Source organism: Ceratotherium simum, chromosome Y (genome assembly GCF_057802395.1).
Source record: "Ceratotherium simum simum isolate JZ-2026a chromosome Y, ASM5780239v1, whole genome shotgun sequence".
Taxonomy (NCBI): Eukaryota; Metazoa; Chordata; class Mammalia; order Perissodactyla; family Rhinocerotidae; genus Ceratotherium; species Ceratotherium simum.
Window position 1 is genome coordinate 12,003,588 of NC_141941.1, and position 25,791 is coordinate 12,029,378.

General features: G+C 34.4%; 1 pseudogene; it reads left to right on the top strand.

The window, feature by feature from the left end:
• Nucleotides 1-11,692: 11,692 nt before the first annotated feature.
• On the top strand, nucleotides 11,693-12,541 carry LOC147911663 (olfactory receptor 8K3-like; annotated as a pseudogene).
• The last annotated feature ends 13,250 nt before the right edge of the window (nucleotides 12,542-25,791 follow it).

A 25,791-nucleotide genomic window follows, 5' to 3' on the forward strand; every position in this document is an offset into this window, starting at 1 on the left:
TATGTAAATATAATTTATGATTAATTATATATAATAAGCCTTTAGAAAAGAGTAATGTGTAAAAGGCATGAGAAACTAGAAATGTTTTCCTTATTTTCCACTTATAGATGTTCAAGCAGTGATCGCCCTTCTGGTACCAACTTTGATTTGTCCTCAAGTTTCAGCGCAAGATGCTGAAGTCTGGATCATCCTTCTCACATTGCCAGGTGCTTATGGTACAATCGAATGGAAGTCTTTCTTAGTGCACCACTCATTAGACAAGATTTTTTAAAAGGCATTCTTGTGTCTTTTAATAAAGTATTTTCTTTCTGTCTCACACACCATTTAATACCAGTTCCCATCATATTGGCAGACTGACATACAGAAGATGGCAGTGACTCTTCATGTGCTGGGCATATACACAGCAATGAAGAATGCATCAAAATGTCTGCTTTAGTGATACTTTAACTCTATGTCCCTTGTGGGTGGCATCTCAGACTTCTGTTACATTATGATATATGAATGTATACCCTTAGGGAAGCAGAAATAAAAGTGTAATTATTTTCAAGTGGTATATTGGGTACATTAAAATCCAAAAGAATTTTCAAGCTAAAACATTACAAATAACGCCTTTGCAAGGTTAGTGGATATAAGATCAGCATATAAGAGGCAATTATTTTGCTATATACTACAAAAAAACATATAAAAATGAAATTTTAAACTATCAGTTATGGTTGAAAAGCATCTGTAAAATACTTAGAGAAAAATCTAATGAACGATTTGCATCACTTTTTGGCTAGAAACTACAAAAACATTACTGAATTATAAAAGAAGACATAAATGTAGCAACATACCATGTGCATTGGTTGAAAATACAAATGTTGTGTTGAGGTCATTTCTCCCTAGTTTTCCTACAGATTTAGTGCAGTAACAATAAAAATTCCAACAGTATTTTTTTTAATATTCAAGTTGATATTAAAATGTATGTGAAAATACAAAGGATCAAGAATAGCCAGGGCAATAACTTAGATGTAGTAACAATACAGAGGGTTCCAATAACAGATACCAATTCCTTTAATAAATCTATAGTATTTAAAAAATTGTGTCATGAGTGCATGTATGGACAGACAGGCCAATAAAATAAGTAAAAATGACATCCAAAAATACACTCACGTGTAGTTTCACTTGATTTAAAACAAAAGCTCCAAACAATGTAGTCAGGAAAGGATGGCTTCTCAGAAAATTGACCTAGTTCAATTAGGCATCCTATGTAAAACATGAATCTTACTCATTTGCTTGTACTACATGTAAAAATTAATTGAAGTGTAATAGGTTCCCTCCTCTGGGCACCCTGGGCGACCTCGGGAACCCAAGGCAGAGGCAAGGACTCCATCGGCACCTCGTGGGCCGCGAGGGGATCTACCTATCAAGCCAGGGGGAGCTTACAGGTGGAGACTCAGAGAAGAGCAGGAAATGAGGGTCCGGACCAAGGTACGGTGGTGCAACCCAGTCAGCGGCTTCGGCAGGGACAGGCGGGAGGACTGAGGAGCGGAGGACTGCGGAGCAGCTGTGTCACTCAAGGTCAACTCTGGGAGTCCGCTTCGCCAGGAGCTGGAGGACCTAGGAGAAATTGCATCACTTGAGGTCGACTCCAGGACTCTGTTTCTCCAGGGAGGTGGAGGGCCGGAGAGCTGGAGGACAGAGGAGCTGCCGCGTCACTCGAGGTCAATTCCAGTGGTCTGCCTCCCTGAGCTTCCATACGCTCCGGATTTTACTGAGTACAGAAGTTTTTGGGGAATGACACGGAGGAAGGAGTAGGGGGAGGGGTCCAAGCAGCAGGGTGAATGAAGTCGTCTTCTGGGAAGTTTTCTTCTGTGGTTTTTCTGTGAAATCTTCTTCTGTGGTCAGCTAGGTGTTAAGTCTTCTTGGCTCTAATATGTGTTCTAGCAAAGCAAGCAATACAATGTCCACAAGGCAGGTTTCTCTGGGTCAAAAAGGGCAAGGAGAATGTCCAAGACCCATTTAACTTGATCCTGGAGCTCCGATTCCACATCCGGTGCTCCTTGGTTCTCTGGCCATCCATTCATGATGCCTTTACAGAGGTGTGTTATGAATATAAATAAGAAAGCTAAAACATCAAATTTTCTTGAAGAGAGGTAAAATAATATCTTTGTGATTTGGTATAAGCAAAGATTTCTTAGGGTACAAAAAATAATAACACTAAAACTTAGGTAAATATATCACTCTACCCAAAATAAAAACTTGTATTGATCAAAATACATCATAGGAATGTGAAAAGAAAATCCTGAGGGAAGGCGTTTGAAACACATAGACCCTACGAAGTACTGATATCAGTAATTTGAAAAAAAAAAAAAAAAGCCAACAACAACAAATTGCTTAACTCCTAAAATCAGTATGATTGAGACAGTGCACCTATTGGAGGGAAAAACAAGGCAAGACACTTGAAGAAATACTTCACAAAAGAAGATGTCAAAACAGCCAAAATATACAGTACAAAAAAATGTGTTCAAAAATGATTAATCATTAGATAAATTCAAGTTAAGACTATACTATGATATCACTACACACCTACCAGGATGGCTAAAATTCAAAAGTTTGTTTGAACAATAATTCTAAATGTTGATGAGAATGTGGAGATATTAAAATCATTTTGAAAAGATTATCAATTTCATTCAGCTTTAGGATAATGCAAACTAAGACCACACTGATACATATACACATCATTCAGAATGGTTAGAAATAAAATAATGGAAAATATTAAATCTATATTATTCTTATATCAAGAATATTGAGCAATCATAACTATTTGTGCTGCCAATAGGAAAGTACATTGATAGAACCACTCTGGGAATTCATTTGGCACTATTTACTAACGTTGAATACGCATACCCTATGACTCAGCCATTTCAGTCCAGGGACTATACACAAGTAGAAATAGAGATACATTCAAAATTAAGCCAACCTAGACTGAATATTGGTGTGGACACAAGGGATGTGGGAGTGGCTATTTTTAATTCACATTATCTGGAAATTTTTGTGTATATCAGGGCAATATTTTTATAAGCTATAAATGATTATCTTTAATAAATACATGACAAAAGCCATTAATATAATTTTATAAAGACCCAAAAATGTGTGAAAAGAAATTTATGTTCATCAAAACATATAATGGAATAGAATGTTTATAATATCTTTAGTTATAAAACCTGCAAATTGTAACCAGTTGTAATATTAATGATAGAATTTGTTAATTTGTGGTACATTTATAAAATGGAATTGTGACAGAAATGAGAAAGAGCAATCTAGAACTACCTATAACAATATGTGAAATGAAAGAACCCAGACACAAAAAAATAACATGTAGAGGGTTTCTTTTACATGAAGTAACAAAAAGAGGTGAAAATAACCTATGCTGTTAGAAGTCAGAGTAGTGGTCATTCATTTGTGTGTGCGTGTGTGTGTGTGTGTGTGTGATAGAGAGAGAGAGAGAGAAAGGACAGTTTATGATGGAAAGAAGAATGAAGGATTCTTGTGGGGTGCTGATAATGTTTATTTTATTTTTGACGTGATTGTTGCTTAATTTAGATTCTGATTACACAGTTGTGTTAAGTTTGTAAAATTTATTTATAATTTATGTATTTGGTAATATGTACATTACACTTCAATAAGTTAAAGTACTGCAAAGGATAAAACAGCTACACATATATATTATTTTCTCTTGTGAATTTTTAAAACAATGCAATAAGCATTGTTCAGGCATTTCTCCATTATGTCCTGAAGACATAAAGTCATAAAAAGCCACTGTATTAAGAGGAGATGATTAAGGATTGTAAGAAAAACTAAAATACCTATCCTACAGACACAGTGTTTTGATTACAGACCTCTGGGTTGCAGTAGGAAAGAATTAATGAAGAGACACTGTGGAAAGGCATCTAATAAAATGCTATTTATATGCAAATATAAAGATGTGCTGTATAATTAGCACATATTCCATTGGCTTTGTTTGGATCTTTTAACAAATGCATCAGCCATAGTTAACAAATTGTGTCCTTTCTCCTCACGGAGGGTCTCAAAGGAGGAAGAAAACCCATAAATTCTTTGTATGGGGTTGTATTAGGAACACATGTGGAGCACAGAGTGACTCCTCATTACAGGTGAGCACACAGCACCTGTTGCTGTACGTAACTAAGTCTCAGAGCCCCAGTGCCTCTTCATGGGCTGTCTCTCAGTTAAACTGTGCTCTCTAATCCTTCACCTTGTGATGGAGCCACAGCTTTAACAATCTTCTTTGATAGCTGATGTTTCTGGGCCAGTACAATGTTGTAAATATCTATATTATGATTTTTCATGAAAGCTAGACATTTTCTTTGATGTAGTTACTTGGTATTTTTCGAATAGTAAAACAAGGCAAACTCTGAAAAGGGATTTAGTTGTTAAGAAATTCCACCTCTAAGTTCTTAAGATTTTCATGACTATTTTCTTTCTCTGGAACCCTTAGTGAAGATTTTAAATATGATATTGTCATTTGTAGTTAATCGGATTTGTTTCAGAATTTTTAATCTCAAATAATAACAGATTTCCATAGTGTTTTCCACTTAGCTTTAAATTAGAGGAACTATTTCAATATTTTTATAACCCTTTCAATTTTTCCTTTTCAAATGTGCCATGGGTCTCCCAAATTTACCAATATCATTGAAAGGATCAATGTGATTTGGAAGCCATCACTTTTATTTGGAGGTGAGGCCAAAGCAAAATATTAAAGCATCTATGTCACTACATAGATCCTCCATCACACCATCATGTCTGATTAGTAAGAAGAGTGCCCTTCTCTCTTGCCTACAAGCCTTGGAAGAGTGTTGGAAATGAAATCAAATTATCCATTGAATGACTAAACGCACATCTAATAAAGATTGGAACTAAGATTAAACTCTGCACAGATGTAGATTTAAACAAAGAAAAGCCCTTGCAAAATTACAAAGAAAGAATGTGGCCTCTGCCTAAAATTAAAGTGTGTTTTCAACTTCTTGTTTATTTAGTTGCTTTTTCTAAAACTGTCTTTATTCCCACTCAAATATTACTTCGGTGTTTAAATATGTGTATTTAGATGCATATTTTACTAGTCTTTCAATATAGAATACATTTATTGTTGCTTATTTCAGTGTTGAAAGCTGGAATTGGCTGGGGAGGGTTGGGCTGGGGAGTGATTTGACTTCCCCAACCTCTAGACTTAGGGAAGTTTTATAGTGGAGGTCTGATGCTCAGCTCTGTGCATTGCATTTTTCATGTTTTGATAGTGTCAAGAGAAAAAAAAAAGTCATAACAAGGCTTTCTTCAATACTTATATAAAATAACATAATTCATGCTAAAAAAAGTTTAGTGTTTCACATAGAACTCCAAAGACAGTGAGAAAAATATCTCATATCTTCTCTTACTTGTAAGTAGACTAGTATTTACTATACGGATTTAGAAAAAAGCACAGTTTTTAAATTTCTTATTCATTCAGTCAGAAGAGATTTATAATGCTTTTTGTATCCACTAAAAATATGCCCCTAAGCATATTGTCTCTTGAGAATTAATTCAATATCCTTAATGAGCCACAACTAATCTACTTTCTGTCTCTATGGATATGCCTATTCTGCATATTTCTTGTAATGGAATTGTGCAATATGTGGCCTTTTAGACCTGGCTTCTTTTATATAACATAATATTTTCAAGGCTCATTCATGTTGTGACATGTATCAATATATATTTCCTTTTTATGGCTTAGTTAGTACTCCATCCCATGGCTATAGCACTTTTCTTACCCATTCATCAGTTGATGGACATTTGGGTTGTTTCTACCTTTTGGCTGTTATGAATAATGCTGCTGTGAACATTTATGTGCAAGTTTTTGTATAAACACCTGTTGTTTTTAATACTTTGGGCTATACACCTATGAGTGGAATTGCTGGTTCATAATGGTAATTCTATAGCTAGCGTACTGAGTAACCATCAAACTGTTTTCATAGTGGCTGTACTATTTCACACTCCCAATAACAATGTACAAAGGTTCCAATCTCTCCACATCCTTGCCAGCATTTGTTATTTTCTTTTTTTTCTATGATAGCCATCCTAGGGAGTGTGAAGTGGTATCTATTGTGGTTTTGACTTATATTTCTCTGATGACTAATGATCTTGAACATCTTTTCATGTGCTTGTTGGCCATTTATATGTTTTCTGTGAGAAATGTCTATTCAAGTCCTTTGCCATTTTTAAACTGGATTGTTTGTTTTACTGTTGTACGAGTCCTTTGTATATTCTAACACTACACCCTTACTAGATAGATGATTTGCAATTTTTTTATTGCGTTGGTCCTTTTTTCAGTCTTTGCTAATGTCCTTTGATGCACAAAAGTTTGTTTTTTTAAATTGTGATAACGTCTGATTTATCTATTTTATTTTTGTTGTCTTTGCTTTTGGTGTCATATCTAAGAAAACTCTCAAGAGCTCAGGTGAGCTGAGAGAGAAAGAACTGAGCTCCTAGGTGTTGGACCAGCCAATTAAAGCAAAAAAATATAAATGAAAGATTTAAGCCCTCAATCTCTTATTACAAGGGCATAAGAAAGAGTGTAAAACCTGAAAAACTTCCCCTGTTGCCTTTCCCTCTTGGAATGGGAGCACTGGCCTTAGGTCAGGTAGAGCAGTGCAGATGTGGAAGTTTCCCCACTGTTGAAGGAGTCCCAAACAAAAGGTTGTGGCAGCTTTGTGGACCCTGAGGTGTGTGTGAAGTGGGGTGAGGGCTGATCGGGGAGGGGTAGGACTGGAAAAATTTTCATGAATGCCATGTCAATGAATCTGATAGTATTCCTAATTTATTGAGTGTGTTTTTTTAATCATGATAAAAACAGATAAATTTTGTTACGTTTTACCACAATAAAATTTTTTAATATAAATTATATTATTTTATATTAATATATCAAGTGCTTTTTCTGCATCAATTGAGATAATCATTTTTTGCTTCATTCTATTTCTGTGGTGTGTTGCATTCATTTATTTTTGTATGTTGAAATGTCCTTGTTTTATTGGGATAAATCCCACTTGGCTATGATGGATAATCCTTTTATTATAGTGCTGGTCTCCCTGAGGAACAGTTTCTATAAATTTTGTTTTTTCTTTCCTGTGAATGGGCTATGCTTTCTTATTTCTTTGCATGCCTCATATTTTTTTTGTTTAAAATTGGACATTTTGATTTTAATGAGGTAACACCAGAAATCATATTTTACTACATCCATAGTGTTAGAGTTGTTTGTTTTTTATTGATTTTTCTAAATTATTTTCTTAAAGACTGTATTCTTTGTGTGTGTGGCCACTGGAGTTTATTCAGGTGATTTAGTGGTCTGCTAGTGATTGTCCAGAGATATATTTAAATGCCTAGAGCCAAAAAATAAATAAATCTTTCAATTTTTTGAAGATTGACTCTGTTTTGGTGATACTCCTTCAACTTTTAGCCAGGCCATTTAAAATTTTGCCTTAGCCTTCACTTCCTATTTGTGTGAAGGCTGAAGGTCAGCCAGAGTTGAAAGCTGAGTTGAAAGTCTTTGGTGAGCGTTTTTCCAGTCTTGGGTGTGTTCAGCCTCAAGATCCCCTACTATATGCAGAGAGATTTTCAAGTCCTTTATTCTCCAGTTTACCTTCTTCTTTAGCCTTTCTTTCCCAGGCTTTTGGCTCTGTATCCTGCTTGTCCTCTCTATTATCCCCTTGCCCCATGTGGCTGCAGCTGGGATACTTGCCTTTAAACTCTTTCATTGAAGGCCACTCAGGAGGCTACCCCAGCTCTGAGAAAGTCCAAGGTAGGCGAAACACAAGCAAGACACTGAGTTGATCCTCAGGGAACCACCAGACAGATCAAAACACGAAATATAATTCCTTGAGAACAAGGTTTATGGTGCCTCCTTGGTGATCAGCCAGGCACACCACTTTGTGAGCTGGCATCTCCATGGCTGCTGCTGGGTTGGATGGGGACTGGTAAGCAGGTAAATGAAAACATCACAACACTCTCTTACTGAAATTTAGCAGCTTGTTTTTAAATTAATCATTACTTAATTGTTGTGTTTGTTTAGATTCCAGCATTCCAAAAAACGTTGATTCTCACAGTTTTTGCCAGATTAAAATGGTTGCTTTAGCATAGGTAAGTAGTTCTGTTGCCTACTTCACCATTTTTTGTGACACCTACCTGTGAAAATAATTTCCTAAATAATAATATCCCTGTCTTACAACATTGTTGATTCTATTGTAATTCAATTGTCAGTTCAGTTGCATTACAAAGAGTAATGTCTGTATTTGATGGAATGTGAAATAATAGAAAAATATTTAAAAATAACTATAGCACACAAGATTCTACTAAATACTATGGGTAATGAATAGTTAATTCAATGGATAACAAGTATCTTTTGTCTAGCCCATGCAGACTAAAACAAAACCACAACTTGACATTGAATTTTTACAAATGGGGCATCCACTTTTGTTTATCTTAGTCCCCACTACTTCCTATATGTGAAGTCATACACTGGATTCCTTCAAAATTTCATGTTGTCTCTCTAGCCCCTAGAGGAATCTGCACAGTGTGATCTGCAAGATTGGAGACTCACAAAATTATTTTAGGTGAATAAGCTAATCATATTTTTATTTCAATAGTAATTTGCTTCAAAATACTACATAAGAAATGTAAGTAGCACCTTGAATCTTTGCTTTTGTAGATATACCAGGTTAAATAATTATTGTTTTATTAAATACTTTTTTTCAGACTATATGAATTAGGGTTGCAATACATAAGTGGTACCCAGATGTCGCAAAATCATCAAATTGTTGTTTTAGAAATTATATTTTAAAGTAAACTAGCAATATAACTGCATTTAAGATTGCTTTAGAGTGACGATGTAAGTTAGCTAAATTCTTATCTGTGATAATATAAATATAAAAAATAACATCTATTTATTTATTATTTTGTGAGGAGGATCAGCCCCGAGCTAACAACTGATGCCAATTTCCCTCTTTTTGCTGAGGAAAACTGGCCCTAGGTTAACATCTGTGCCCATCTTCCTCCACTTTATATGGGACGCCACCACAGCATGGCCTGACAAGTGGTGCGTTGGTGCAGTCCCACAATGCGAACCCCAGACTGCCACAGCAGAATGTGAGCCCTTAGTTCCTATGCCACTGGGCTGGCCCCTAAAAAATAACGTCTAAATTGATACATAAAGAAGTAATTGAGGAAATTGTTTATAAATAGTGAGTTAATCATGAGGAAAAAGTAAAGATGGAACAACCATAGTTACCTCCCCTGCCCCTCTGCCCCTGCTTCTTGAATACACAATCTGAAGAATAGAAATGGGGATGAGGAGAGGTGGATCAGGGACAGTTACTTTTCATTATGATAGATTCTATACAATTTACTTTGAAACACTGTGGATATTTTATTTTAATAAGACGTTTTTAATTGAAGATAATGTTTTATCTCTAGGACATCCTTATCCAGTGCTCTGCCTTTTGCATGTCTGAGATTGGAGATACAAGATAAAGATTCTATTTGCCCTTGTATGTTACTTTAAAAAAGAAAAAAAAGAGATAATTTGTCAGTTTCTATTCATATTGCTGCCTAACCAATCTTAAGGGCATTGATTGTTTTAACTGGTACCATGTGGATGTATAACAATTTCACACCTACTTTAAGAAGTAGTACTTTCTAAATTTTTCTACAAACTTTATGTCAACTTTCATTATGAAAATGTTCAAATATAAAGGAAAATATAAACAATACAACTGTAATTTATTTACCCACCTTCATCAATTAAAGAGTCATTAAAATCTACTCTATGTGTGTGGGGGGGTGAGTGTATATATATAGAGAGAGAGTGACCAAGATAGAGAGATTAATTTCCTAGAGCGTCTGGAAGTAAGTAGCAGACATCATTAAACTTCATTCTCTCAATATATCAGCATAATCTCATAAATGTGCACATTCTCCTTTGCACCCCAAATGTATTTCTCATACCTAAAAAAGTAACAAAACTTCCCTACTATCATCTACTTTATTGATCCAATTAATGTGACTCCATTTGACAAATGGTTGTCTTGTATATATTATCTACACCTTTTTGTCTTCCTTCCCTCCCTTCTTTCTTTCTTTTCTTTCTATCTCCCTAGTAGAATCAAGGCTCACGTGTTCATTTAAGATGTGTTTAGAAGATTTCCATAATATTAATGATAATGATGTTAATATGTTAATATGTCTTTTAATAATGTTAACTTTTTGATATCAAGCCTATTTCCTCAAATGTATTGATATTATGTCCAGTGACATTTACTATGTTTATCTACCACCTACATTTCTCATAAATTGGAAGTAAGTCTAAATTACTAAAGTGTATAAATGGTCTAAAGTGTTGTCTAAAGGATCTAAATAACTAGAGTCTAAAGTCTTAATTATATTCAGGATAAACACCTTTGTTAAGAGTACTTCTGCCTCTGACTTATTTCACTTTGCATAATACCCTCAATGTCCATACATGTTGTCACAAATGGCTGGATTTCATCATTTCTTATGGCTGAGTAGTATTCCATTGTGTATATATACCACATCTTGTTTATCCATTCGTCCCTTGATGGGCACTTAGGTTGCTTCCAAGTCTTGAGTATTGTGAATAACGCTGCAATGAACACATGGGTGCATGTATCTTTACGCATTGGTGTTTTCAAGCTCTTTGGATAAATACCCAGCAGTGGAATAGCTGGATCGTGTGGTAGTTCTATCCTTAATGTTTTGAGGAATCTCCATACTGTTTTGCATAATCATTCTCCCTCATTAAGTAGTAGATAATAACAAACAAACACATAGAGACAGAGATTGGATTGGTGGTTACCAGGGGGGAAGGGGGGAGGAAGGAGGGCAAAAGGGACAATTCAGCACATGTGTGTGGTGATGGGTTGTAATTAGTATTTGGGTGGTGAACATGATGTAATCTACACAGAAATAGAAGTATAATGATGTACACCTGAAATTTATCAATGTTATAAACCAATGATACTACAATAAACAATAAATTAAAAAAAAATACTTCATGATGATGCTATGTAACTCATCCTTTATCTCATCAGGAGGCACATGTCATGTTGTTTCTCTCCTAGTGATACTAAGTTAATTCTTTGGTTAGGGATCTAATGGTAGGATCGTTTGAAAAGTATGGTGGCTGATTTGTAAGCAACAAGTATTGTGTGGGATGAGTCTCTAGTACAGTATGAATATCATGTTCTGAACAAATTTTCTTCCATTGACAGTAAAATTATTCAGTGATGTTCACACCATTTTTTTTGGTTACTTTTTGGCCTTGGCTGATATCCCACTAATTGTGTACTGCATCGAAATATTTTTAAGGGACAGTGAAATGATTGTTTACTTTGTGTGATGGTCTTATCAATTTACAAAAAGGTAGTTTCATTTTCTCAAACTTCAAGATTTATGTCAAAATCCTGAAATTAAAGATATGGAATAATATTATTTAAATTGGTATATACATATATATGTGTGTGTATAAATCACCCTATTTTTCCACATATATATACATATATGTGCATTTATTTATTTCGTAGTCATAGCTCATGAAATTTAATGATTATTTTTATATTTATTCCCAGTATAAGTTTCCTGAATGGTCTGGATGGACAAACACAATCTAACAATATTGAATGAATTCATTCTAATGGGAATCACAGAGCTCCCTGAGCTACAGGCTCCGTTATTTGTACTCTTTCTCATTGTTTAAATGGTCTCAGTGGTGGTAAACTTGGGAATGGTCATCCACATCAAGGTAGATTCTAGGCTACAAACATCCATGTTTTGCTGATCTTGGTTATTCAATAACTGTAGAACTCGAAATGATGGTAAATTTTGTTGTAGATCAACATACAATCTCCTATAATTTATGTGCTACCCAACTCATTTTCTTCAGTATGTTTATCACTAGCAAAATTTTCATTCTGTTGTCAATGTCTTATGACTGCTATGTGAACTTCTGTAACTCTCTGCTCTACACAGTTATCATGTCACAAAGATTATGTCAGTTGCTGGTGGATATATCTTATCTTATCTCTATAGTGTCTTTTTGTCTTTGCTGAGTATCATAAAAATTTTCATTTCATGCTTTTGTGGCTATAATATCATCAGGAATTTCTACTGTGATAGTCTTCCACTGATATCTTTGCTCTGCCCAGAGACCCATGAGGTCAGATTGATAATTCTGTCCTTTTCAGATTTTAATTTAGTTTCGTCTCTTCTGATAGCCCTTGTGTCCTACATGCTGATCCTCAGGATGGCAGGCACATGGCATTCTCCACCTGTGGGTCTCATCTGACATTGATATACATATTCTATTCTTTATCTATATGCAACCAACTCCAGTCATTCATTTGATACTGATAAAATTGCCTCTTTATTTTACACTTTGGTAATACCCATGCTGAATCCCATGATCTACAGTTTGAGAATCTTGGAGAATGTGTGCAAATAGTCTATTTAAAATTGACTGTATGATTCCCAGTAGTGGGATAGCTGGATCATAGGGTATTTCTATTTTTAATTTTTTGAGGGGTCTCCATACCATTTTCCATAGAGGCTGCACCAGTTTGCATTCCCACCAGTTGTGTATGAGGGTTCCTGTTTCTCCACATCCTCTCTAAAATTTGTTGTTTTTTGTCTTGGTGATTATAGCCATTCTAACGGGCATGAAGTGATATCTTGGTGTTGATTTGATTTGCATTTCCCTGATGATTAATGATGTTGAACATCTTTTCATGTGCCTATTGGCTGTCTGTATATCTTCTTTAGAGAAGTGTCTGTTCATTTCCTTTGCTTATTTTTTGATCAGGTTTTTTGTTGTTGTTGTTGTTCAGTTGTGTGAGTTCTTTATATATCATGGAGATTAACACCTTGTCAGATATATGTTTTGCAAATATTTTCTGAAATCAACAATCCCAAGAGGCTTATGCACCCCTTTCTTCATTGCGGCGTTATTCACTATATCCAAGAAGTGGAAACAACCCAAGTGTCCCTCAACTAATGATTGGATTGAGAAGATGTGGTATATATATATATATATATATATATATATATACACCATGGAATGCTACTCAGCCTTAAAAAAAGACAAAATTGTCCCATTTGCAACAACATGGATGGGCCCGGAGGGTATTATGTTAAACAAAATAAGCCAGAAAGAGAAAGACAAACACTGTATGATCTCACTCATATGTGTAATATAAACAAACACATACACAGAGAAAACTGTATTGTGGTTACCAGGGGCAATAGGAGTAGGGGGTGGGTACAAATGATGAAGGGAGACATATATATGATGTTGGACAAACAACAATATACTACCCAAAATTTCACAATGTTATAAACTATTAAAACATCAATAAAACAATTAACTGTATGATATGTTAACAATAAATGATACATTAGTCAATATATACTGTAACAAGCATTGCTTTATCCTTGTTCTGTTACACCCATGGGATGTGCAAGAATCAATGTGTGACAAACATAGAGATAAAGAAAATTATTATTCATTATTTTCAACCCAAAATTTATCACCAACAGATGTCTAATTCCTGCTCATACTTCAGATATATATATTTAGTTTTAAGTCTAGATTAGGTGCAATCCCTACATGTTCTCACATGTAGGCTGTTTGCCTGTATCTTCCACTAAACATTTAGTTTTATAAAGTCAGAGTCTCTGTACATCCATTTATAATTTTATCTGTAATGTCTAGCATGATAAAAGGCACAAAAAAGCATTCCTGATAAAAATTATATAAAGGGATTCATTCCAGAAAATAAACATATATTGTGAAGTTTAATAGCCCAAATCCCTCTCTTTGTGGGGCTTATAGAAAATACAGAAAGCAGGCAAATGAGAAGTGGGTTATACAGTATGATAGATGGTAGTGAGCAAGATGAAAATGAAATAGAGCAAGTAGAGAAGATGGAGTTTAACTTTTAATTAAGGTTATCAGGGATCCCTCCATAAGTACAATAATTCAATAAACACATGAGGTATTAAGTGATTGGACTATGTGGATATCTAGGGGAAGATTGTTCCAGGAACAGACAACTGTTAATGCAACTGTTCTTAAATGACAATACTATTGTTATGTTCAGGTACATATGAGTCGCAGGTGGTTGTACCATAAAATGTGATTAGGAAATAGAAGAGATGATGATAGACTTGTAACATAGAGTTTTATCTTGTACGATTTTATGGGCCATTGTAAAAATTGTCTTTTATTCTTACTGATAAACATTGGAGGATTTTGAGCTAAGGGGTGATTTCTATGACTGCTGTGCAAATAATGGACTATAGGATAATAGGATTTGGAAATAGAAAATCCTGAGGGAGTATCATTATTATACATTGGGGAGAGAAGAGAGGCCAGGGTGGGGATTGTCAGAGGATGAGAAGCAATTAGATTCTTGACATTTTTTTTTAAATTTCAATATTGGTTCTTCATATTTATGTGAGATGTAAAAGTCTTTAAAAAGAAGATTAATAATTTAAAAAGAATAGAATGTTGTTCTACAGATCATCTTAACGTATGCTGAATGCCTTGTTCTGCTTCCCAGTAATAGAGACTGGACTTAACCTTCTATTAAAACAAGAAAAACATAAAATAAAAACAAAGACAAGATATAAGAAACAATAATTTTCAAACCATTGAGATCAGGCAGTGAAGGGCAGTTTCCCTGAGAGATGAAGAACAAATGAAGTGAGGCCTATGATTACCCCACTTTGCTGTCTTAAGAGAGTTTCAAGGCTGTGCTGCCAAAAGGGCAAGCCAAAGGGAAGCCCAGAAGAATCATTGAGTTGAAGAGACAGAGTTGAGAGTCCAGTCAGGCCAGGGTAGCTAGAGTTTGCAGGACAGAGCACCAAGGATAAGGAGCTGATGGGGAAAGGACACTGTATCTCTGCAGAGAATCCCCTACAGTTACTCAACAGATGGCTGATTAGCATATGCAGGTGGAAACCAACCATGACTGAAGAGAGAATCATCTGAAAGGGTTAAAGACAGCAGTGCCCAGAACTCAATACAGGCAGGAATTGTGTCAATTTGTTACATAGACAGTAGGAAAACTCATAATTCATGGGACTTTAGAATGAGTACCCAAGAAGGTCTTACTCCAGTAGAGGAAAATAATTAGCTGTAAGTTGAACACTGTTCTGGACCCACCTAAGAAATTATAAAGGCAATATCTGAAAGGCTTAAACTATTTCCAGATAACTCTCTGAGAACAAAGCTGAAAAATATTTGTAAAATATAAAATACTCCAGCACTCACCAAAATAAAATTATAAACATACGGGATATATTTTACAATTATCAGGCATACAAAGACAGGAAAACATGATCCATAATGAACAGAATAACCAATCAATTAAAAATTTACACGTTTGATATATCAAAAAGGACAAAAAATAGTTATTATAATTGTATATCATATTTTCAAAAAGATAAGTAGAGACATAAAGAGTATTTAAAAAAAGAAATTGAACTTCTGGAAATAAAATGTACCATGTTCAATATGAAATATACATGGGGATTGTATTCACATGGATTAGATATTACAGAAGAAAAGATTAGCGAACTTGTAGATACAGCAATAGAAATTATTCAAAATGAAACTCAGAGAGTGAAAAAATAAAAAACATGAAAGAGCAAAAATAAACTTGGAGACAACTTCAAGCAGCAAGTATACATGTGATGGAACTCCCCAAAAAGAGAGGCACTATATTATTGAAAAATATTGAGTTTCAAAATTTTAAATATGGTAAAAATTAAAAACTTTCTGATTCAAGAAGATTAACAAACCCAAGATACAAGAAATATGTAGACAACTGATTAAAGACATAGCATAACCAAATTGCTCAAAACCAGTGATAAATAAAAACCTTAAGCAGTTAAAGGAAAAATGTACATTGTGTGGAGGAACAAAGAAAAGAATAACATCATATTTGTCATCAGAATTCTTGCAGTTGAGAAGTCATTGGAGAAACATCATTAAAGCATTAAAAATAAAACAAGCTGTCAACCTAGAATTCTGTACCCTGCGAAGAAGAACTTTAACAAAGGAATGCAATATAAAGACTTTTCAGATGTACAAATGCTGGAAGAATCAATCACCAGCAGATCTGCACTATGTGAAATGATACAGGAAGCCATTCAGTCAGAAGGAAAATGATACCAGATGAAAATATGAATCTAGACAAAGAAATGAAGAGTACCAGAGCTAACAACTACATACATGATCTCTAATAATTTAAATCTCAAAGACAATTAATTGTTTAAAAATAATAAAAACACATAAGAAAATTGCATAAAGGACATGATGGGAGTGGTTAAATATTGTGAAGTTCAAGGGGCTGGCCCTGTGACATAGCAGTGAAGTGCTCATGGCCAGGGTGAGCAGGTTTGGATCCCGGGTGTGCACCGATGCACCACTTGTCAGGCCATGCTTTGGTGGCATCCAATGTAGAGTGGAGGATGATGGGCACAGATGTTAGCCCAGGGCCAGTCTTCCTCAGCAAAAAGAGGAGGATTGGCAATGGATGCTAACTCAGGGCTGAGCTTCCACACACAAACACACACACACACACACACACACACACACAAACAAATTGTGAATTTCTTCTTTTATAGGTGAGAGGTATGATTACACTTGAAGGTAGACAGTGAAAAGAAAAATAACAACAATAAAATAATCATAGCTTTTTAGTTCACAATAAAAATATAGAACATAAAGAAAGGAAAAATAGACTGGAAATAGAAGAATAATATTCTGATAGATTTAAACTTACTGATATCAGTAATCACAGTACTAAAATCTCAAGGAATCCACAAAAAACAGAAAGGTGAGTTCAGCAAGGTAACAGGAGACAAGACCAACAAGCCAATGTCAATCAGGTTTCTACTAATAATGAAACAGAAATATAAAACACAACAATCATCCCAAGGACGGTGAATACTTAGTAAGAAACTAACAAAACAGGTACAAGATCTGTTTGCTGAAAATTACAAAACGCTGAGTAAAGAAATCAAAGAAGATCTAAACAACGTTAGACATTTTTGTTTTCATAGGTTAGAAGACTAAATACAGTAAAGATATCAATTTTTCCTGAAGTGCTTTATGGGTTTAATGAAAACCCAAATACTCTTTCAGCAATATTTTGTGGATAATAGATGAGTTTATACTAAAATTATATGAAATACCAAAGACAAAGGGTAGCTAAAACACAGTTTTAAATCATAACCATGTGGAAACAGTTCATCCATTAACATTTACTTTCTAGCTATGTTTATCAAATCTGGGTGGTATTAGTGGAGGCACAGACAAATGTCTTGATAAAATAGAACACAGAAGCCAGAAATAGACCCTTATGAAAAAGTCCAACTAATTTTTTCATGAAGTACAAAGGTAATTCAATGAAAGAAAGATAGCCATTTTAACAAACTGTACTGGAACAATTGGATGTCCATAGGCAAAAAATGAAGAAAGAAAGAAAATAAATTAGAATGTTGACCTAAACTTCACACAAATAATTAACTCAAGATAAATCATGACTTAAATATAAAATGTAAAACTATAAAATTTAGAGAAAACCATAAGAGAAAATCTATCTGCAGGACTTAATGCTAGGTGAACATTTCATAGACATGAAATTAAAAATATGATCCATAAAAGTGCAAATTGGTAAACTGTACTTCAAAATTAAATCAAACCTCCAATCACATGCTTGGACATTCATCTCAGAGAAATGAAAACTTATGTCCATTCAATCACATTTGCACAAAACTTCATAGAAACTTTATTTATAATAGTTGAAAATGGAAACAATTTAAATGTCTTTCAAAGGGTGAATGGTTGAGAAAAACTGATAGTTTCATCAGACACAAGAAATAATAAAGGACCAATAATAATAAAGCAATTACAAGGAACAAATGATACATAAAAACACTGGATAGCAAGAGAATTATGTTAACTGAAGAAAGCCAATCGCAAAAAATTACAAACAACATATCACTTCAAAACATTCTTCAGATGATAAAATTATACAGATGGAAAATGGATTAGTAGTTGACAGGGATTAAGGACAGGAGAATGAGAGAAGGGAAGGGTGTGCCTATAAAGGAAGGACATAAAGGACCCTTGTGTTGAGGAACAGGTCTTTATGTTGACTGATGTGGTGGTTACAGAAATGTACACACATGATAAAATTGCATAGAATTATATATACACAAACACACAAATGAGTGCATGAAAAACTGGTGAAATCTGGACAGTGGATTGTACCAATGTTAATTTCATGGTCATAATATTATATTATATTTATGCAAATTGTTACTACTTAGAGAAAATAAATGAGACACGAACTCTCTTTCCTCTTTTTTTTGCAACTTCTTGTACTTCTATAACTATTTGAAAACAAAAATTTGAAAAAAATTAAATCTAATGTTGTCTGGCACAGTGTGGGGCAAGAGGGGCAGAACGGAAACATTACGTAGACATTAAGCAACTCTGGGGGTGATGGATATGTTCATTATCTTGATTGTTTTGATGATATTTCAGACGTGTACATAGGTCAAAAGTAATCATATTTCACCTTTTATATATATGCAGTTTATGTTCAATAATACCTATATAAAGTTGTTTCATCTAATTACTAAACATGTCCATAAATAAAATCAAAAGCTAGGAAAAATGTCAATGATAGAAACACACATTTTACAACATTATTTAATTAACAAGAGAGAACATAATTCAGCCATCTGTCATCGAGGTGAAGATGGAAGAACCTCATCTATTTGCTGGTGGAAGAGTGTATTGGTTCAACCAATCTGAAATATTTAACAAAATTAAATGTCTTATTATATTTTCTCTTTCCAAGAGGTCTCGCCACTGTGTGTGTGCTTATGTATGGCATATGTGTAAGTGTAGGTCTGGGTGTAAGTGTATCTATATGTATATCAACACACAGGATAATTTTGTTTATAACATTAACATGGCAAGCTGAAGGCTTTTTATTGAACTATATGTTGTAGTAGTGTTGGTGTTAATTGAGTTTGGAGAAAAACAAATATATAGCAATAAAGAATAGATCTATGAAATTTGTTGTACATTTTTTACTGTGATGAAGAAAAAGTTTAAAAAGTAACAATATGAATACTTCACAAAGTGATTTAAAATGCAGTGACAAAGTTTATTACAGCAAAACAACATAGCAAAACATATACATGTAAAGTAATACATTTTTGCAGAATATATTGATCATGCAGGATATATATCAAGCATGGTAGAATATGTGTCAAGGTAGACAAGAAGAATTGGAGTAAATATTAGACGTGATGGAAAAACAAGAAATATTGAAATGTAACATAGGCAAATATAATGAAAAAGAAAACCTTAACAGATGATGACAATTCACCGTGAAATGAGAATGAGAAGTAGGAGTAACTAATTCCTCTATCTATGGGGGAAAAACAATAGGACAACAATCTAAAACAATTTAAGGAAACACATTACATACACAATATATTATTATTTTTAGTTCATCTAATCATTGAAATAATGCAATAGGACAGAACTTATAAATGCTGTCTCCATTGAGGAGATCATTGTAGAACTGGAGGAACACTAAAAAGCTTGTTGTATAGATGAAATATATGAATTCATTTCCCTATATGGTTGTATTAGTAAGGGTACTTCAGAGAAACAGAACCAAAAGGAGATTATATATATAAAGAGACAGCAATTTTAAAGAAATTCACTCATGTAATTGTTGGGACTGACAGGGAAAAATGTCTAGGCAGGCTGGCACTGCAAGAGTTGATACTGCAGTCTTGAGTACCAAGGTGGAAAACTAAGGTAGAATTTCTATATAGCAGTCTGGAGTAGAATTTGTTTTTCTATATGCCTTCAACTGATTGGATGAGGCCCCACCCCATTCTGGAGGTTAACTGGCTGTACTCAAAGCATATTGATTCAAATATTAATCACATGTAACAGAAATCTTCAGCGCTATATCTGAAATGAGATTGGAACAAACAGCTGGGCACCATAGCCTAGCCAAATGAGTATAAAAATTAACCATCAAAGTGTAAAAAATAAAAAAGTTAATCAAGAGTAAAAGGTAGGAATGTAATACACAGATAAACAAATCTAACACGCTGGTAACAACAAATTGTTCTAGACAATTAATAAACAGCCCTCTTGCATTCTGTTACGCTTTCAAATGCTTCAACGATAATCAATAAATTGCTTGACATCACTTCAGAGACAGTATCAGAAGGTGAGAAAGAATCCATCAATCATTCTCACTGTGCCATGTTGTGAAGCACAGGGGAGCCAACACAGAGGTTTCATTATAGGTAAACAGAATCTTTCACATAGTGGAATATGATACCAATATCTAAATAGTTTTTGTGACACTTGCAAGATAACACCTTTATTCTATGGCAAAGTATAGCAAAATATTACGATTTCTGATTCACTTCTGTGTGTATTCTGCTATTGCTAATGCATGAGTAGAATAGAATCAGATTAACAGTTAAAATATTTTCACAAATGCTAATTAGTATCTTCGAAATGTCAATGCTATATTGTTTTTGTAATATTTATGTTTCATATAAATACTTAATCATACAAATAGTAGAAGACAAAAATAAGCGATGAGAAACTCTAACAAAAGAGTAAATAAAAAACTAAAAATTATGGCAGAATTATGAAGCTGTATGTGTTCAGTTTCTAGTTTTATGTACTCCCAAATTCTTAGTCATTTAGTGACTCTAGACTCTTCTTATTCCCTTCTCAAAAATATTGTAATAACAAAACCCTAAATTAATACATAAATGTGATTTTTCTCCTAATCTCTTGATGAGCAAAAATGGGATTTCCACATTACAGTGAGATGTGAAAAGGAATTTTTAGACATGAGGAGACTTTTAAATACCTAGTTGGTGGTGATGGTACAATATACAGCATGTTCAGTTTCCAGTGGAATCTGTCAGAAAGTGGACATAATTTTCTCAGAGTAGGGATGTAAAAAATAATAATTTGAGGGGCCAGCCTGGGGGTTAGTGGTTAAGTACTCACGCTCGGCTACTGGTGGCCTGGGTTTGGATCCTGGGCACGCTCCGACGCACCCCTTCTCCGGCCGTGCTGAGTCCGTGTCCCACATACAGCAAATAGAAGGATGTGCAACTATGTCATACAACTATCTACTGGGGCTTTGGAGAAAAAAGGAGAAGGATTGACAATAGATGTTAGTTCAGAGCCAGTCTTCCTCAGCAAAAAGATGAGGATTAGCATGGATATTAGCTCAGGGCTGATCTTTCTCACAAAAACAAACAAACAAATAAATAAATAAGTAATAAAATAAAAAATAATAATTTGATAATTAACACAGATAGAAACCAATAAAAAGTTAATTTGATGCTTTCCATAGCACTCTAAAGCGGATGAGTTGAAAACTTTCTATCCTTCCTCATCTTACAGGAAATCAGCACCTACTACTGTGATCTGTTTTCTTTAACTTTTCAGCATTGCAGCTAAACAACATTTACATTCCTTCTTATTGTATTGATTTAAAACATCTTTTTCTAACTGTAGTTCAGTATTTTTGACATAAAAATGTATGTACATGGGGACAGGATAGGATACATGAAGTTCACAACCTTGTAAGCAAAGTTTTGTGGGAGGAGAGTGGGTTTCCTGTAAGTACATTTATACTTTGTTTAATTAATTTATTTTTTATTATTTTTTTATATTTTTAATTTTTTGTTTATTGAAGTAACATTGGTTTATAACATTGTAAAAATTTCAGGTGTACATCATTGTACTTCTATTTCTGCATAGATTACATCATGTTCAGCACCAAAATACTAATTACAACCCATCACCACACACATGTACCGAATTATCCCTTTCACCCTCCTCCCTCCCCCCTTGCCCTCTGGTAACCACCAATCCAATCTCTGACTCTATGTGTTTGTTTATTGTTGTTATTATCTACTACTTAATGAAGGAAATCATACGGTATTTGACCTTTTCCCTCTGAGTTATTTCACTTTGCATTATACCCTCAATGTCCATCCATGTTGCCACAAATGCCTGGATTTCATCATTTCTTATGGCTGAGTAGTATTCCATTGTGTATATATACCACATCTTGTTTATCCATTCGTCCCTTGATGGGCACTTAGGTTGCTTCCAAGTCTTGGCTATTGTGAATAAGGCTGCAATGAACACAGGGGAGCATGTACCTTTACAAATTGGTGTTTTCAAGTTCTTAGGATAAATACCCAACAGTGGAATAGCTGGATCATATGATAGTTCTATCCTTGATTTTTTGAGAAATCTCCATACTGTTTTCCATAGTGGCTGCACCAGTTTGCACTCCCACCAGCCGTGTATGAGTGTTCCCTTCTCTCCACATCCTCTCTGACACATGTTGTTTCCTGTCTTGTTAATTATAGCCATTCTGACAGATGAGAGGTGATATCTTATTGTAGTTTTGATTTGCATTTCCCTGATAGTGATTTTGAAAATCTTGTCATGTGTCTGTTGGCCATCTGTATATCTTCTTTGGAGAAATGTCTGTTCAGGTCTTTTGCCCATTTTTTAATTGGGTTGTTAGTTTTTTGTTGTTGAGATGCATGAGTTCTCTATATATTTTCGAGATTAAGCCCTTATCAGATGTATGGTTTGGAAATATCTTCTCCCAATTGTTAGGTTGTCTTTTCGTTCTGTTGATGGTTTCCTTTGCTGTACAGAAGCTTTTTAGTTTGATGTAGTCCCATCTGTTTATTTTTTCTATTGTTTCTCTTCCCCGGTCAGACATGGTGCTTGAAAAGATGTTGCTAACCCCGATGTTGAAGAGCATACTGCCTATGTTTTCTTCTAGAAGTTTCATAGTTTCAGGTCTTACATTCAAGTCTTTAATCCATTTTGAGTTAATTTTTGTGTATGGTGTAAGGTAAGGGTCTACTTTGATTTTTTTGCATGTGGCTGTCCAGTTTTTGCAACACCATTTGTTGAAGAGGCTTTCTTTTCTCCATTGTATATTCTTGGCTCCTTTGTCAAAGATTAGCTGTCCATAGATGTGTGGGTTTATTTCTGGGCATTCAATTCTATTCCATTGATCTGTGTATCTGTTTTTGTGCCGGTACCATGCTGTTTTAGTTACTATAACTGTGTAGTATATTTTGAAATCAGGGAGTGTGATAACTCCAGCTTTGTTCTTTTTTCTTAAGATTCCTTTAGCTATTCGGGGTCTTTTGTTGTTCCATATAAATTTTAGAATTCTTTGTTCTATTTCTGTGAAAAATGTTGTTGGAACTTTGATAGGGATTGCATTGAATCTGTAGATTGTTTTAGGAAGTATGGACATCTTAACTATGTTAATTCTTGCAATCCAAGAACACAGAATATCTTTCCATTTCTTTGTGTCTTCTTCAATTTCTTTCAGAAATGGTTTATAGTTTTTGGTGTACAGATCTTTCACCTCTTTGGTTAAGTTTATTCCTAGGTATTTTATTCTTTTTGTGGCAATTGTAAATGGGATTGTATTCTTAATTTCTCTTTCTGCTACTTCGTTGTTAGTGTATAGAAATTCAACTGCTTTTTGTATGTTGATTTTGTATCTTGCAATTTTACCATATTTATTTATTACTTCTAAAAGTTTTCTGGTGGATTCTTTAGGGTTTTCTATATATAAAATCATGTCATCTGCAAATAGTTATTGTTTCACTTCTTCCTTTCCAATTTGGATCCCTCTTATTTCTTTCTCTTGCCTGATTGCTCTGGCTAGGACTTCCAATACTATGTTAAATAGGAGTGGTGACAGTGGGCATCCTTGTCTGGTTCCTGTTCTTAGAGGGATAGCTTTCAGTTTTTCACCATTGAGGATGATATTAGATGTGGGTGTGTTATATACGGTCTTTATTACGTTGAGGTACTTTCCTTCTATCCCCATTTTATTCAGAGTTTTTATCATAAATGGATGCTGTATCTTGTCAAATGCTTTCTCTGCATCTATTGAGGTGATCATGTGATTTTTATTCTTCATTTTATTAATGTGGTGTATTACGTTGATTGATTTGCGAATGTTGAACCATCCCTGCATACCTGGAGTAAATCCCACTCGATCATAGTGTATAATCTTTTTAACGTATTGTTGTATGCTATTTGCTAGTATTTTGTTGAGGATTTTTGCATTGATGTTCATCAGTGATATTGGCCTGTAATTTTCTTTTTTTGTGTTGTCCTTGTCTGGTTTTGGTATCAGGGTAATGTCAGCTTCATAGAATGACTTAGGGAGCTTCCCCTACTCCTCAATTTTTTGAAAGAGTTTGAGAAGGATAGGTATTAAGTCTTCTTTGAATGTTTGGTAGAATTCACCAGGGAAGCTGTCTGGTCCTGGACTTTTATTTTTGGGGAGGTTTCTGATTACTGTTTCGATCTCCTTACTGGTGATTGGTCTATTCAAATTCTCTACTTCTTCTTGATCTAGTTTTCGAAGGTTGTATGAATCTAAGAATGTATCCATTTCTTCCAGATTGTCGAGTTGGTTGGCATATAACTTTTCATAGTAGTCTCTTATAATCTTTTGTATTTCTGAGGTGTGTGTTGTAATTTCTCCTCTTTCATTTCTGATTTTACTTATTTGTGCCTTCTCTCTTTTTTTCATGGTGAGTCTAGCTAAAGGTTTGTCAATTTTGTTGATCTTTTCAAAGAACCAGCTCTTGGTCTTATTAATTATTTCTATTGTTTTTTTGGTCTCTATTTCATTTATTTCTGCTCTGATTTTTATTATTTCCCTTCTTCTACTGATTTTGGGCTTCGTTTGTTCTTCTTTTTCCAGTTCCTTTAGGTGTATTGTTAGATTGTTTATTTGAGATTTTTCTTGTTTGTTGAGATAGGCCTGTATTGCTATAAACTTCCGTCTTAGAACCGCTTTTGCTGTATCCCATAAGTTCTGGCATGTCGTATTTTCATTTTCATTTGTCTCCAGGTATTTTTTGATTTCTTCTTTGATTTCTTCGTTAACCCAGTCGTTGTTCAGTAGCATTTTGTTTAATCTCCATGTATTTGTGGCTTTTCTGATTTTCTTCCTATAGTTGATTTCTAGTTTCATACCGTTGTGGTCAGAAAAGATCCTTGGTATTATTTCAATCTTCTTAAATTTGGGGAGACTTGTTTTGTGGCGTAATATGTGATCAATCCTGGAGAATGTTCCATGTGCATTTGAAAAGAACCTGTATTCTTTGGTTTTTGGATGGAATGCTCTGTATATATCTACCAGGTCCATCTGTACTGGTGTGTCGTTTAAGGCCAATGTTTCCTTATTGATCTTCTGTTTGGATGATCTATCCGTTGGTGTAAGTGGAGTGTTAATGTCCCCTACTATTATTGTGTTATTGTCTATTTCTGTTTTTATGTCTGTTAATAATTGTTTTATATATTTAGGTGTACCTACATTGGGTTTGTAGATATTTACAAGTGTTATATCCTCTTGTTGGATTGTTCCCTTGATCATTGTGTAATGCCCTTCTTTGTCTCTTTGTACAGTTTTTGTTTTAAACTCTATTTTGTTTGATATGAGTACTGCTACCCCAGCTTTCTTTTCATTGCCGTTTGCGTGGAGTATCTTTTTCCATCCCTTCACTTTCAGTTTGTGAGTGTCTTTAGGTCTGAAGTGTGTCTCT